At 46.1% G+C, this 14,198-nt stretch overlaps 1 protein-coding gene across 1 annotated transcript in view; it reads right to left on the minus strand.

Annotated features, from left to right (window-relative positions):
- LOC141047051 (uncharacterized) overlaps positions 1-14,198 on the minus strand; it is a 70,661-nt gene that overhangs the window by 25,555 nt on the left and 30,908 nt on the right. The window lies entirely within an intron of this gene.

Here is a 14,198-nt window from a genome sequence, read left to right on the forward strand (position 1 = left end):
ACTGAAAATTATCCCAATTGTAAAAGATGTTTTTTGCTGTTAATGTGAACAGTTAAGCAAGTTAAAGATTAAGAGATGTCTAAAAGGTCTAAAGTTAAAGATGACACATTTCCTTTATATTTTAGGCAAATATATATATATATATATATATATATATATATATATATATATATACACAGTACAGGCCAAAAGTTTGGACACACCTTCTCATTCAAAGAGTTTTCTTTATTTTCATGACTATGAAAATTGTAGATTCACTCTGAAGGCATCAAAACTATGAATTAACACATGTGGAATTATATAATTAGCAAAAAAGTGTGAAACAACTGAAAATATGTCTTATATTCTAGGTTCTTCAAAGTAGCCACCTTTTGCTTTGATTACTTCTTTGCACATTCTTGGCATTCTCTTGATGAGCTTCAAGAGGTAGTCACCGGAAATGGTTTTCCAACAGTCTTGAAGGAGTTCCCAGAGATGCTTAGCACTTGATGGCCCTTTTGCCTTCACTCTGCGGTCCAGCTCACCCCAAACCTTCTCGATTGGGTTCAGGTCTGGTGACTGTGGAGGCCAGGTCATCTGGCGTAGCACCCCATCACTCTCCTTCTTGGTCAAATAGCCCTTACACAGCCTGGAGGTGTGTTTGGGGTCATTGTACTGTTGAAAAATAAATGATGGTCCAACTAAACACAAACCGGATGGAATAGCATGCCGCTGCAAGATGCTGTGGTAGCCATGCTGGTTCAGTATGCCTTCTATTTTGAATAAATCCCCAACAGTGCCACCAGCAAAGCACCCCCACACCATCACACCTCCTCCTCCATGCTTCACGGTGGGAACCAGGCATGTAGAGTCCATCCGTTCACCTTTTCTGCGTCGTTGGAACCAAAGATCTCAAATTTGGACTCATCAGACCAAAGCACAGCTTTCCACTGGTCTAATGTCCATTCCTTGTGTTCTTTAGCCCAAACAAGTCTCTTCTGCTTGTTGCCTGTCCTTAGCAGTGGTTTCCTAGCAGCTATTTTACCATGAAGGCCTGCTGCACAAAGTCTCCTCTTAACAGTTGTTGTAGAGATGTGTCTGCTGCTAGAACTCTGTGTGGCATTGACCTGGTCTCTAATCTGAGCTGCTGTTAACCTGCGATTTCTGAGGCTGGTGACTCGGATTAACTTATCCTCCGCAGCAGAGGTGACTCTTGGTCTTCCTTTCCTGGGGAAGTCCTCATGTGAGTCAGTTTCTTTGTAGCGCTTGATGGTTTTTGCCACTGCACTTGGGGACACTTTCAAAGTTTTCCCAATTTTTCGGACTGACTGACCTTCATTTCTTAAAGTAATGATGGCCACTCGTTTTTCTTTACTTAGCTGCTTTTTTCTTGCCATAATACAAATTCTAACAGTCTATTCAGTAGGAATATAAGCTGTGTATCCACCAGACTTCTGCACAACACAACTGATGGTCCCAACCCCATTTATAAGGCATGAAATCCCACTTATTTAACCTGACGGCACACCTGTGAAGTGAAAACCATTCCCGGTGACTACCTCTTGAAGCTCATCAAGAGAATGCCAAGAGTGTGCAAAGCAGTAATCAAAGCAAAAGGTGACTACTTTTGAAGAACCTAGAATATAAGACATATTTTCAGTTGTTTCACACTTTTTTGTTAATGATATAATTCCACATGTGTTAATTCATAGTTTTGATGCCTTCAGAGTGAATCTACAATTTTCATAGTCATGAAAATAAAGAAAACTCTTTGAATGAGAAGGTGTGTCCAAACTTTTGGTCTTGTTCACCATCATTGTTATCCAGGTGATGCAAGTTTCCCAGCTTTGTAAAAAAAAACCAGCCTCCTCTAACCTTGTGCCAAAAAATAGCAGCCGTGGGTTCTAAGCAGCTGCCTAGCACTCTGAAAATGAAAATGGTGGAGGCCCACAAATCGGGAGAAGGCTGTAAGAAGATAGCAAAGCGTTTTCTTTAAGTTGCCCTTTCCTCAGTTCAAAATGTAATTAAGACATGGCAGTTATCAGGAACAGTAGAGGTCAAGATAAGGTCTGGAAGACCAAGCAATATATTTCTAATAATAATGCGCCAATATTGGAGAATCTCCACATACCTTCACCTGCAGAGCCGCACACATGTATGGCTGTTCTGTGCGCACAGGACTTGTGATGAGGTCAAAGGAGGGGAGGAGTCAGGGGTCACATGATCAGGGGCCTCAGTGTATGCAGGATTCTGCTGTGTTGGTTGTCATGGTACTGGATGAGGGGAAGTTTATGTGGGGGGGTCAGGAGGGATTGAGGGTGTGTGCACACGCTGCAGTTTCTGCTGCATTGTACAGTACCATTAAAATCAATGAAAAACAAAAACCACTGTGGATATGCTGCGGATTTTTCCGCGCGGATTTGCTGCGGTTTCAATTCCGCAGCATGTCAATTCTTTGTGCGGAATCCACAGCAGTTTTAAACCTGCTCCATTGTACAGGTGTCAAACCGAAGGGCAAAACCGCAGGCTAATCCACACGGAAAAATCTGCAGCACTATCCGCAGTGTGTGCACTTACCCTTACAGTGTGGATATAGCAGAGCCGTGTGTGTACGAAATGTACGGAGCGGAACAGTGTGTACTAGGTGTACGTAGTAGAGCCGCATGTGTACGAGGTGTACGGAGCGCAGCCGTGTGTGAACGAGGTGAACGGAGCAGAGCCATGTGTGTACGAGGTGTTCGGAGCGGAGCCGTGTGTGAAGGAGGTGTTCGGAGCAGAGCCGTGTGTATACAAGGTGTATGGAGCGGAGCCGTGTGTATACAAGGTGTATGGAGCAGAGCCATGTGTGTATAAGGCGTACGGAGCGGAGCCGTGTGTATACAAGGTGTACGGAGCAGAGCCATGTGTGTATAAGGTGTACGGAGCGGAGCCGTGTGTACGAGGTGTACGGAGGGGAGTCGTGTGTGTACAAAGTGTGCGGAGGGTCCACTCATTCAAGAAAAACGACTCAGCGTAAGCTGATGCTCGTCACATATATATATATATATATATTGTATATAGCCATTTTTTACATTTTAAAAACTACAAAAAGGAAAAGGGGGTGAAGAAAAAGTTTGGACACCCTTGTAGATTTGTGTGCCCAGATAACTTAGACCCAGGTTTCACACCTTAATTAGTCTGTTAGGGTTATGGCTTGTTCACTATCATTGTTATCCAGGTGATGCAAATTTCCCAGCTTTGTAAAAAGCCCAGCCTCCTCTAACCTTGTGCCAAAAAATAGCAGCCATGGGTCCTAAGCAGCTGCATAGCACTCTGAAAATGAAAATGGTGGAGGCCCACAAATAGGGAGAAGGATATAAGAAGATAGCAAAGTGTTTTCTTCAAGTTGCCCTTTCCTCAGTTCAAAATGTAATTAATAGAGATGAGCGACTATGCCTTTTTTCGGGTCGAATCAGGTTTCATGAAACCCAACTTTCTCAAAAGTCGGGTCGAACGAAATCGGCCGACTATAGGGAAAAGTCGGGGTCTGACTGAAACACGAATCCCAATGCAAGTCAATGGGGAAGCATAGTCGGCAGGGAGTGGAGGACAGTAAACACACCTACAGTGCCCATTTCAATGCCAAATACATCAGTTCATATTACTGAAGCTTGTCAACCTTAATTTACTTCATAATAATAGTTACGCATTGAAAACTGGGGGTTATTTGGCTAAAGTTGTGAGGGGGTAGGGCTGGCACCAGGTTTTCATGTGCCCTTGGCCAAAGAGTGTCAGTGCGCCCTTTTAACACATCCCACAATTCATAATGCTCCGATACGGCACAGAAATATAGGTATAGTACAATGAAAAATACTTCACTGCTTACATGACATGACTAATATTATCTATTTTAAATTCTACAATAGCTCAAAAAACGGACAGTATATTACTCCATACAATATTATGGCCACCACCTAGTATACAGAATAATGAGCCCCATATATTTCTCCATACAGAATAATTGGTCACATATAATGTTCCATACAGTATATGATGAGATCCACATAATGCTACAGTATAGGTTGGTCCCCATGCATGATGCTCCACTGTGTTATGAGCCCAAATAATGCTCAATATATAATGGGCCCCATTTCTAATGCTCCAGTGTATAATGGGCACCGTAAATGCTGCTCCAGTGTCTGATGTCCCCCATTTGGAATGCTCCAGTATATGTTGGTCCCCATGGACGATGCTCCAGTGTGTTATGGGCCCAAATAATACTCCATATATAATGGGCCCCATTTCTAATCATCCAGTGTATAATGGGCCCCGTAAATGCTGCTCCAGTGTCTGAAGTCCCCCATTTGGAATGCTCCAGTATATGATGGGCCAAATGGATGATGCTCTAGTGTATGATGGGCCCCATATCTCATTCTCCAGTGTATATTGCTCCCCAAAAAATGCTCCCAACATTTAAATAAATTAAATACCTCTCCTCGCTGGGCACTGCTGTACTCTGGACTCCTCAGCATTCCCATCTTCAAGCTCTCTGCACTTGTACTGTTTCGGTAGAGGGCATACAGACGTGATGTCAACGCGCTCTCTAACCTGAATGTCACTGTCAGGAAACGTGGAAGACGTCACGGTGGTGGAGCAGGGAGAGTTAAGTATTGCAAGTGCTGTGGCCCTGAGCAAGCATGGGGCGGCCCACTCGTGGGTGACGGCACTGGCACAGGGCCCCACATATTACAAAGGTATGTCTGACGGCGAGTGGGCCCTCCCACCGGCAGAGACACTTTTGCATGCCATGAGGGGCCCTGAGACACTGCCGTCGCCCACGAGTAGGACCCCCCACCTGCTCAGGGAACCGCCACTTTTATCTGCACCTTCCTCTGTCACACGAGGCAATGTAAGGCAAAACCAGTTCCTGATGCTCCGGCTTTAAAAGCAGTTTACCTACTCCCAGAAAAGGGAGCCTTAAAGGCCTTCTTGTGCCAGACGTTGACGCAGGCTCAACACCTCCTGCCTTAGCTGCTATTGTGCTTTTGGCACTACCAGCAGATGCACCACCACCATTAGTACCAGCTGGCCCCTCCACACCCACGTCCGCGGCCTCTTCCACCATACTTAATAATTTTTGTGAAAATGGACTCAAAACACAAGCAAATATATGGTACTGTATCAGAAGTGGACAGCTCTATACAGTCTAGGGATAATTGTAAATCTCCGTATATATTTCATGAGTCAGACACAGACGGTCCAGGCTCAGTATGGATTAGACAATAATATAAAAATTTGCAAAAGGGTACAGTATCACTACATACAAGGTATCTATAGTATAGTTTAAACATAATGAATATCCGTAAACATTTCTGGAGGCAAACACAGACGCTCTCAGGCCCAGTATGGATCCGACAACAATATAGAACATTGAGAAAGGGTACTATGGTGCCCCTGAGGGTACAGTCGCCACAGAGGTACTGCACCTCATCCAAAGGTGTGGTATCCCACCCTCAGGTAAAGAGGGATCACCACTCAGGACTCCTAACCCTGCACTCAACACACACACTAGATTGTCAGGGCATCTGGGTGTACCCGGCGGGAGAATGGCCTCATCCCAGACTGACTAGGAAAGGGTGTTGGGGGTTAGTGTGGAAGGTAGGTACAGTGGGAGGAGCTTAGGTAGTGGAGTGATTGTGGCCATCCAATGAGAGAGCGCAAGGTGACAGTTGGTGGGTGTAGCTAGTCTGAGGTAAATGGATCTTTCTAGAGAGTTGTCAGTTGGTGACAGGACAGAGTAAGAGCAGGATTGCTGTGAGAGGGCTGAGGGTCAGAGAAGAGAGAAACATTTTGTCCAAGCTCCTAGACTGGAAGGAAGGGGTCATTGGGGCACGGGAAGTGCAATAACCCACCTGTGAAGCCCGTTTCTGGACAAGGAAGGACCAGGCCTCGTTCGGGAAGGTGGCTCCTAAAGGTAGTGGAGAAATACAGGGCTCAGCTAGAAAGACGGAGGCAGAGGTAACTTTAAGCTTCTCAGTCGCAGCCGCATTCAAAACTCAAAAAGGCAGCAGTTGGAATAAAGGACCCCGGGGCCTGACCCACGTTGCCCGGTGTGATCCGTGGCTGCCGGCTTGGGACACTGTTTGCAAAGGCACACAGCAGGAAGGAAGGGAGCGATCAGCGCAGAGACACGGCCTAGAAAGGATACACAAGGAGTAGTCTTGAACAGGTGTTCCTGATCTACCTTGGAGTTTGGCGGACCCATCCCTCAGAGGACACAGTACCAAGCGGGTCATCTTGCGCACAAAACTTTTGAGGAAAAACTCAGAAACTGCACCCAACTATGTCCTTGTTGTCTTTTACAACTCGCCTGCTACACAAGGTACACTCACCATCACAGTCAACGGCTCACAAGCACCATCTCAACTGCCCTGGAATACAGCTGTGCCCGTGGAGAGCTTCATCATCTTGGATGCTTTAACAACGTCCCAGAGGATATGCATTGCAGCGTCGGCTACCCTAGCTGAGCACCACAGGTGGCGTCATGATCCCCGTTTTCCAAATTAATTATCATACCATCTTCCCCCTCATCTGAACGGTCATCTTCTTTATTGGACACCCAGGGCCACGTACTGGGTCCCAATCACCACCGTGACATACTTCACCCTTAAAAGAGCCTGAAAGGCCTGGTACTGAGTAACCCCCAGCCCTGCATGGCATTTCATTTTAACACCAGATAAAAGGGCTATATAGTATAGTTTCAACATTCTAAATCTACGTTTATATTTTTGGAGGCAGACACAGACGCTCTAAGTCCCAGAATGCATTAGCCAAGAATATAAAAAGTACAAAAAGGGTACTGTTTCACCAGATACAAGGTAGATATAGTATTGTTTAAATATTGCAAATCTCCCTATTTATTTCAGGAGGCAGACACAGACGCTCTCAGCGTCAGTATGGATTACACAATATAAAAAGCAGTAAAAGGGTAATGGATCAGAAGCGTACAGCTGTATACGGTGTAGGGGGCATTGTAAATCTCAGTATATATTTCCAGAGTCAGAAACAGACTGTCACTGGCTCAGTATGGATTAGACCACAATATTAAAAGCATTAAATGGGTAAGGTATCACAAGCGTACAGCTGTATACAGTGTTGGGGAATCTTAAATGTACAAATATATTTCTGGAGTTACAGACAGACGTTCACAGGCTCAGTATGGATTACACAAGAATATAAAAATGAGAAAAAGGGAAATGTATTCGAAACGTACACCATTATACAGTGTTGGGGTACTTTGAAATCTTCGTATATATTTCAGTCTCAGTAAGCCAGTCCAGACTCTCCGCTACAAGAAGCTAGATGGATAAAAGTACAGACGGAAAGGCGAGTGATTTCAGAAAAGTTTGAATTACTAATCACGGGAAAACCTCCCGGGAGAATTAGCAGAGGCGATGCTGACCCTCAATTACTTTTAATGTGGATACAGCTAAAACGGAAATTAGTGAAGAAAGGGTTGCTGTATCGCAGTAGCGTCGATCCCATCACCGTTACTCGTCTCCATCACATTGTGATCACAGGGAGAGCTGTAGACATGGTCCTCACTGCCTATTATGATCTGTCTGGTCACTTTGGAGTGCAAAACACAGAAGACACAGGCCGTAGGGGATTCTATTGGATTGCCATGAGAGGAGACATTGAAAAATGGTGGAAGGAATGTCACACGTCTATGACTTTAAAAAATGTGAAAGGTGGTCATAAAGCACCACTGCAGCTGATTGTGAGTTGACATCCATTACAAATGGTAGCCATTGATCATCTGAAGGTAGAGGCCAGCAGGACAGGACATAGCTACATCTTAACCATCATCGATCAGTACTCCAAATTTGTAGTGGCCGTCCCTGTGAAGGATTTAAGTGGCCAGACTACACATCGGTGGAGCAGGGAGAGGTAAGTATTGCAAGTGCTGTGTCCCTGAGCAAGCAGGGTGGTCCCAGTCAAGGGTGCCGTTACTGGCGTTCAAAGCCAGTGTAAGCGGATGAGAGGATGAGTACTTTCTTGTCCTGAGAGTGTCTGGTAGGGTGAGCTGGACTTGAGAGCTGCATATGGGGGAACTAGCGTTGGACCGGATGGACTGAAAAGGGGTTGGTGTGGGTGTTGATGGCCTAGATTCAGTGTTTCCTGGCGAAAATATTGTGATTCACTGACTGCTTTGGCCTTGCGACGACACCTCAACATTTCTTGATGGTGGTGTGCTTGACGGTGGCCTTACAGTGGGTAAAGCGATGGAGCATTGCCGACTACCTTCAGTCGGAGCAGATGCACATGTGCTACCTGAGGTTTTGTAGTCCGTCCACGCTTCCAAGTGCATGTTGATTAAATGTCTAAGCATGCAACTGGTATTCAAACTTCTTAGATTTTTCCCTCTGCTAAAGGTCCTTCGGCACTTCTTACAGATAACCTTTGCGTCATCAGTAGGATTTTGTTCAAAAAGTGCCACACTGCACTCTTCCTACTATGGTATAAATTTTCAGGGCTTGCACGCTGTACTAATTTGACCATCTGGCCAAGCTGTCCTGCAACTCTTAGTTTTCTTAGCAAGTTTTTTGACAGCTACGGGCCTGCCAGATAACCGCTGCGACGACGATGCCTGCTGCGGATCCTTCTCCTGTTCTGACCTAATTTCACCGGCACCCTCCTCCCCCAATGGATGCCAATCCAGGTCAACAACTGGGTCATCCATGACCTCGTCTTCAATGTCATCTGCACCTTCCTCTGTACCTTCCTCTGTGTCAACGTGTAAGGTGGTATAGTATGCGGGAAGGGGCACCTGAGTTTCATCAGGGTCTGATTCTGGCTCAGTAGACTGCAAGGGCAATGTAGTGTTGTGGGTGAATGTACCAGCATAATCATCTAGCAGTGGCTGTGCATCAGTGCAGTCCATGTCAGATTCATCTTGGACTGGGGAATTCAGGATTTGACTTGATAACCCAGGCATGGTATGTGAAAAGAGCTCCATGGAGTAATCTGAAGTGTGTGCTGCGGCATCCTTCACTTTTGATGTGGGTGAAGGACACAAGGAAAAGTGTTGTTCCTGACCAGAAGCCTGCACTGACGATTCCATGCTTGCAGTTGTTGTAACTTCAGAAGAGGATGCAATAGAGCTGGAGGCTGTTTCGGCAATGTAAGCCAAAACCTGTTCCTGAAGCTCCGGCTTTAAAAGCGGTTTACCTACTCCCAGAAAAGGGAAACTTAAAGGCCTTCTTGTACCAGACAATGACGCAGGTTCAACACCTCCTGCCTTAGCTGCTATTGTGCTTTTTTCAGAACCAGCCGATGCACCACCACCACCATCAGTACCAGCTGCGCCCCCCCGCCCACGTCTGCGGCCTCTTCCACCATACTTCCTCATGTTTGGAAAAATGTACCAAAAAGACCAACAGAGAAATGGTACTGTATGAGGAGCGTACAGCTATGTAAGGTGTATGTAAAAAGTGAAATTGCTGTATATATTTTGTGAATCACAGACACACACCCAGTATGTATTTCACCGTAATCCAACAAGAAGATATACAGTACTGTATCAGAAGTGTACAGCTGTATACGCTGTTGGTGAAAATGTATATGTATTTACGGAGTGTGACACACACACTGACTCTGTGTAGATGTGACCGTAATAAGAACACCAGATATCCGATACTGTTAGAGAATCGGACGGCAGTCAATACGGTTTATGGAGAAATGGAAATGTCCGTATATGTATTTACGGAGTGTCACACACACGCTGACTCTGTGGAGATGTGACCATAATAACTAAGACCACCAGATATCCGATACTGTTAGAGAATTGGACAGCAGTCAATACGGTGTATGGAGAAATGGAAATGTCCGTATTGGTATTTACGGAGTGTCACACACACACGCTGACTCTGTGGAGATGTGACCTTAATAAGAACACCGAATATCCGATACTGTTAGAGAATCAAACAGCAGTCAATACAGTGTATGGAGAAAAGGAAATGTCCATATATGTATTTATGGAGTGTCACACACACGCTGACTCTGCGTAGATGTGACCGTAGTAAAAACACCAGATATCCGATACTGTTTGAGAATCGGACACCTCTATACGGTGTATGTATGGAAAAATGTTAATCTCCGTGTATTTTTTTACGGAGTCACACACATATAGTGTTACGAATGAGTCACCGGAGGAGGAAAAAACAAAAATGCAAGCTAAGTCCAGAAAACCGGAGAGGTTGGTAGTTAGCGGATTGCAGACCCCTGATCCTATTCACAACAGCTAACAGTAGCCGTGGAGCGTGCCTACGGTGGTCCTAGATGCCTCGTCACAGCCGGAGAGCTAAATAAGCCTAAAGAAAGAAAGGGGAAATCTAAACTGCCCCAGAGCAGACCCCAAAGCAATAGACAGCCCCCAACATGTATTGTCGTTGAAAAAAGATGAAAACACAAACACAGACAGAAAGACAGGCAGAGCAAATGATGGGGCCCAACTAACTAGATAGGTCAGGACAGAAAAGTTGCTGGCTGCAATCCGCAAAAACCCTACCAAAAATGTCCCAACACGTCTGATAGGAAAAACGGCCCTGAAGTCACTAGACTTCAAAATCCCTATATCAGCACTCCGATATATTCTGAGGACAGAGCAAAAGAGATTAAACCGATCAGGGACAAAATGGAAGTTCAGCACAGTCCCAGCAGGGGCTGGCTGAACACAAAACTAAGTAAATCAGACAAAATCTCATGGAACAATAGCAGAGCAAAACTTAGCTTTAGAAGACAGGAACTGAACTGGAGGCCAGAGCTCAGAGCAGGAGAACATCACCAGCAACCCTACAGGGCGCCGGCTGCCTTATATCCACTCAGAGATTCCTGATGTCCAATCACAATCCACCTGTTCAGGTGGCAGGTCTCTCCCATCCAAATCAGTTTCACCACCTCCTTTCACCAGCAGAGGGAGTTCATCAGACACCAAAGGTGAACGAGAAAATGAGCTCACAACATATAGCATGTATTTGTCAGTGATACCAGCCGGTACACGGTAGTGTGTGAGGCACGTACACCTCTAAACGGTGTGTGAAAAAAATTACGCTCAGTATCTATAGCTAACTATAGACCTGTCTCTAATCTTCCCTTCATCTCTAAACTCCTGGAACGCCTGGTCCACTCCCGTCTTATCCGCTATCTCTCAGAAAACTCTGTTCTCGACCCTCTCCAATCCGGTTTCCGCTCTTTACACTCCACTGAAACTGCCCTCACTAAAGTCTCTAATGATCTGCTAACAGCTAAATCAAATGGTCATTACTCCATGCTAATTCTCTTGGATCTCTCTGCAGCATTCGACACGGTGGATCATCAGCTCCTCCTCACTATGCTCCGTTCCATTGGCCTCATGGATACCGTTCTCTCCTGGTTCTCCTCCTATCTCTCCGACCGCTCCTTTACTGTATCTTTTGCCGGTTCCTCCTCCTCTCACCTTCCCCTTACTGTTGGGGTCCCCCAAGGATCGGTTCTAGGCCCCCTCCTCTTCTCCTTGTACACTGCCCCTATTGGTCAAACAATCAGTAGATTTGGTTTCCAGTACCATCTCTATGCTGATGACACCCAATTATACGCTTCTTCTCCTGACATCACGCCAGCCTTTCTAGAAAACACCGGCGATTGTCTAAACGCTGTGTCTAATATCATGTCTCACTATATCTGAAACTGAACCTGTCAAAGACTGAACTCCTGGTGTTTCCTCCCTCTACTAATGTACCTATACCCGACATTGCTATTTCTGTGTGTGGCTCCACTATTACTCCCCAGCAACAGGCCCGCTGTCTTGGGGTCATTCTTGATTCTGAGCTTTCCTTTGCCCCCCACATTCGATCACTGGCTCGCTCTTGTCATCTGCACCTCAAAAACATTTCTAGAATTCGACCTTTTCTTACTTTTGACTCTGCAAAAACTCTTACTGTTTCTCTTATTCATTCTCGTCTGGACTATTGTAACTCTCTTCTAATCGGTCTCCCTCTTACCAAACTCTCCCCTCTCCAATCTGTCTTGAATGCTGCAGCCAGGATCATATTCCTCACCAATCGCTACACCGATGCCTCTACCTTGTGCCAGTCATTACACTGGCTACCCATCCACTCCAGAATTCAGTATAAACTTATTACCCTCACCCACAAAGCCCTCCATGGCTCAGCACCACCCTACATCTCCTCCTTTGTTTCAGTATACCACCCTACCCGCGCCCTCCGTTCTGCTGATGACCTGAGGTTAGTATCCTCAATAGTCAGAACCTCCCACTCCCGTCTCCAAGACTTTACACGTGCCGCGCCAATTCTTTGGAATGCACTTCCCAGGTCAATACGATTAGTCGCCAATCCCCACAATTTTAAGCGTGCCCTGAAAACACATTTATTCAGACTGGCCTATCACCTCAACACATTAACCTAATCTATCCCTGTGTGGCACAGCCAAAAGTTTTACCATAACCAGATTTCCTGCATCATGTTCCCACATGCTTTATGCATCCATTAGCCCTCTGTGTCTGTACTGTCACACACTTTATGGCTGGTGCATACAATCAGGGCAACTGTTACCACCCACCTTTCGTGTCTACCTCTTTCCTCATAGACTGTAAGCTTGCGAGCAGGGCCCTCACTCCTCTTGGTATTTGTTATAATCTACTGTATGTGATTATTGTTATGCTGTAATGTCTATTGTCTGTACAAATCCCCTCTGAAATGTAAAGTGCTGCGGAATATGTCGGCGCTATAAAAATAAAATTTATTATTATTATTATTACTGTGCAGAAAAAAAAGAATAAAAGGATTTTTGCTTTTAAAAAAGCACTCTGCACAGCAGTGTGCAAACAGCAATGCAGCTATCAGGGAGCCTTATAAGGCAGCCTAATAACCACCAGAGCTGCTGCACACAAATATATCCTCCCCTGTCACTGCTCACTAAGTGTTGTGTTTTACAGTGACAATCGCTATCAGCAGAAGGAATTTGTTTTAGTTTTTCCCTGCCTAAACACTCTCCCTATTGAGAACGATCAGCATCAACCTCTCCCTATGGTAAGATCGGCAGAAGTAAGATGGCGGTCGGCGGTCACGGCCTTTTATAGGCACTGTGACGCCACACAAAGCCAATCACTTGCATGCCCTTCTCTAACATGGTGGGGGCCGCTGCCGAAGTAATCGCGTTGCCCACAGTGTGTGTCCTTGATGATTGGCTGAGAAAAGGCGCTGGAAGGATTGTGGGAAACGCGACTTTGGCGCTCAAGTCGGCGACCTCATGGCCGACCTCACGCTATGGTCGGGTTTCGATCGTCGGATTCTGAATTTGGCCGACCTGTTTTGGTCAACTCTAGTAATTAAGAAACTGGCAGTTATCAGGAACAGTAGAGGTCAAGATAAGGTCTGGAAGATCAAGCAATATATTTCTAATATTAATGCATCAGTAATGGAGAATCTCCACATACCTTCACCTGCAGAGCCGCACACATGTATGGCTGCTCTGTGCGCACAGGACCTGTGATGAGGTCACAGGAGGGGAGGAGTCAGGGGTCACATGATCAGGGGCCTCAGTGTATGCAGGACTCTGCTGTGCTGGTTGTCATGGTGCTGGATGAGGGGAAGTTTATGTGTGGGGTCAGGAGGGGTTTACAGTGTGAATGTAGCCGAGCCGTGTGTTTACGAGGTGTACGGAGCGGAGCCGCGTGTGTATGAGGTGTACGGAGCGGAGCCGTGTGTGTACGAGGTGTACGGAGCGGAGTCGTGTGTGTACGAGGTGTACGGAGCGGAGCCGTGTGTGTACCAGGTGTACGGAGTGGAGCCGTGTGTGTACGAGGTGTACGGAGCGGAGCCGCGTGTGTACGAGGTGTACGGAGCGGAGTCGTGTGTGTACGAGGTGTACGGAGTGGAGCCGTGTGTGTACGAGGTGTACGGAGCGGAGTAGTGTGTGTACGAGGTGTACGGAGCGGAGTCGTGTGTGTACGAGGTGTACGGAGTGGAGCCGTGTGTGTACGAGGTGTACGGAGCGGAGTCGTGTGTGTACGAGGTGTACGGAGCGGAGCCGTGTGTGTACAGAGCTGAGCTTTGTTCCATCATGTTTTGGTTCATTTCATATGTAGATTTTTTAATAAAACAATGATTGGATCCATCTGAATATACATGTATTCAGGGTTGGACTGGGGTGTCTGGGGCCCACCAGGGGATTGGACTCTA

The sequence above is a fragment of the Dendrobates tinctorius genome, unplaced genomic scaffold (genome assembly GCF_039654945.1).
Source record: "Dendrobates tinctorius isolate UK_male_01 unplaced genomic scaffold, ASM3965494v1 ptg000126l, whole genome shotgun sequence".
In the NCBI taxonomy this organism is placed as follows: Eukaryota; Metazoa; Chordata; class Amphibia; order Anura; family Dendrobatidae; genus Dendrobates; species Dendrobates tinctorius.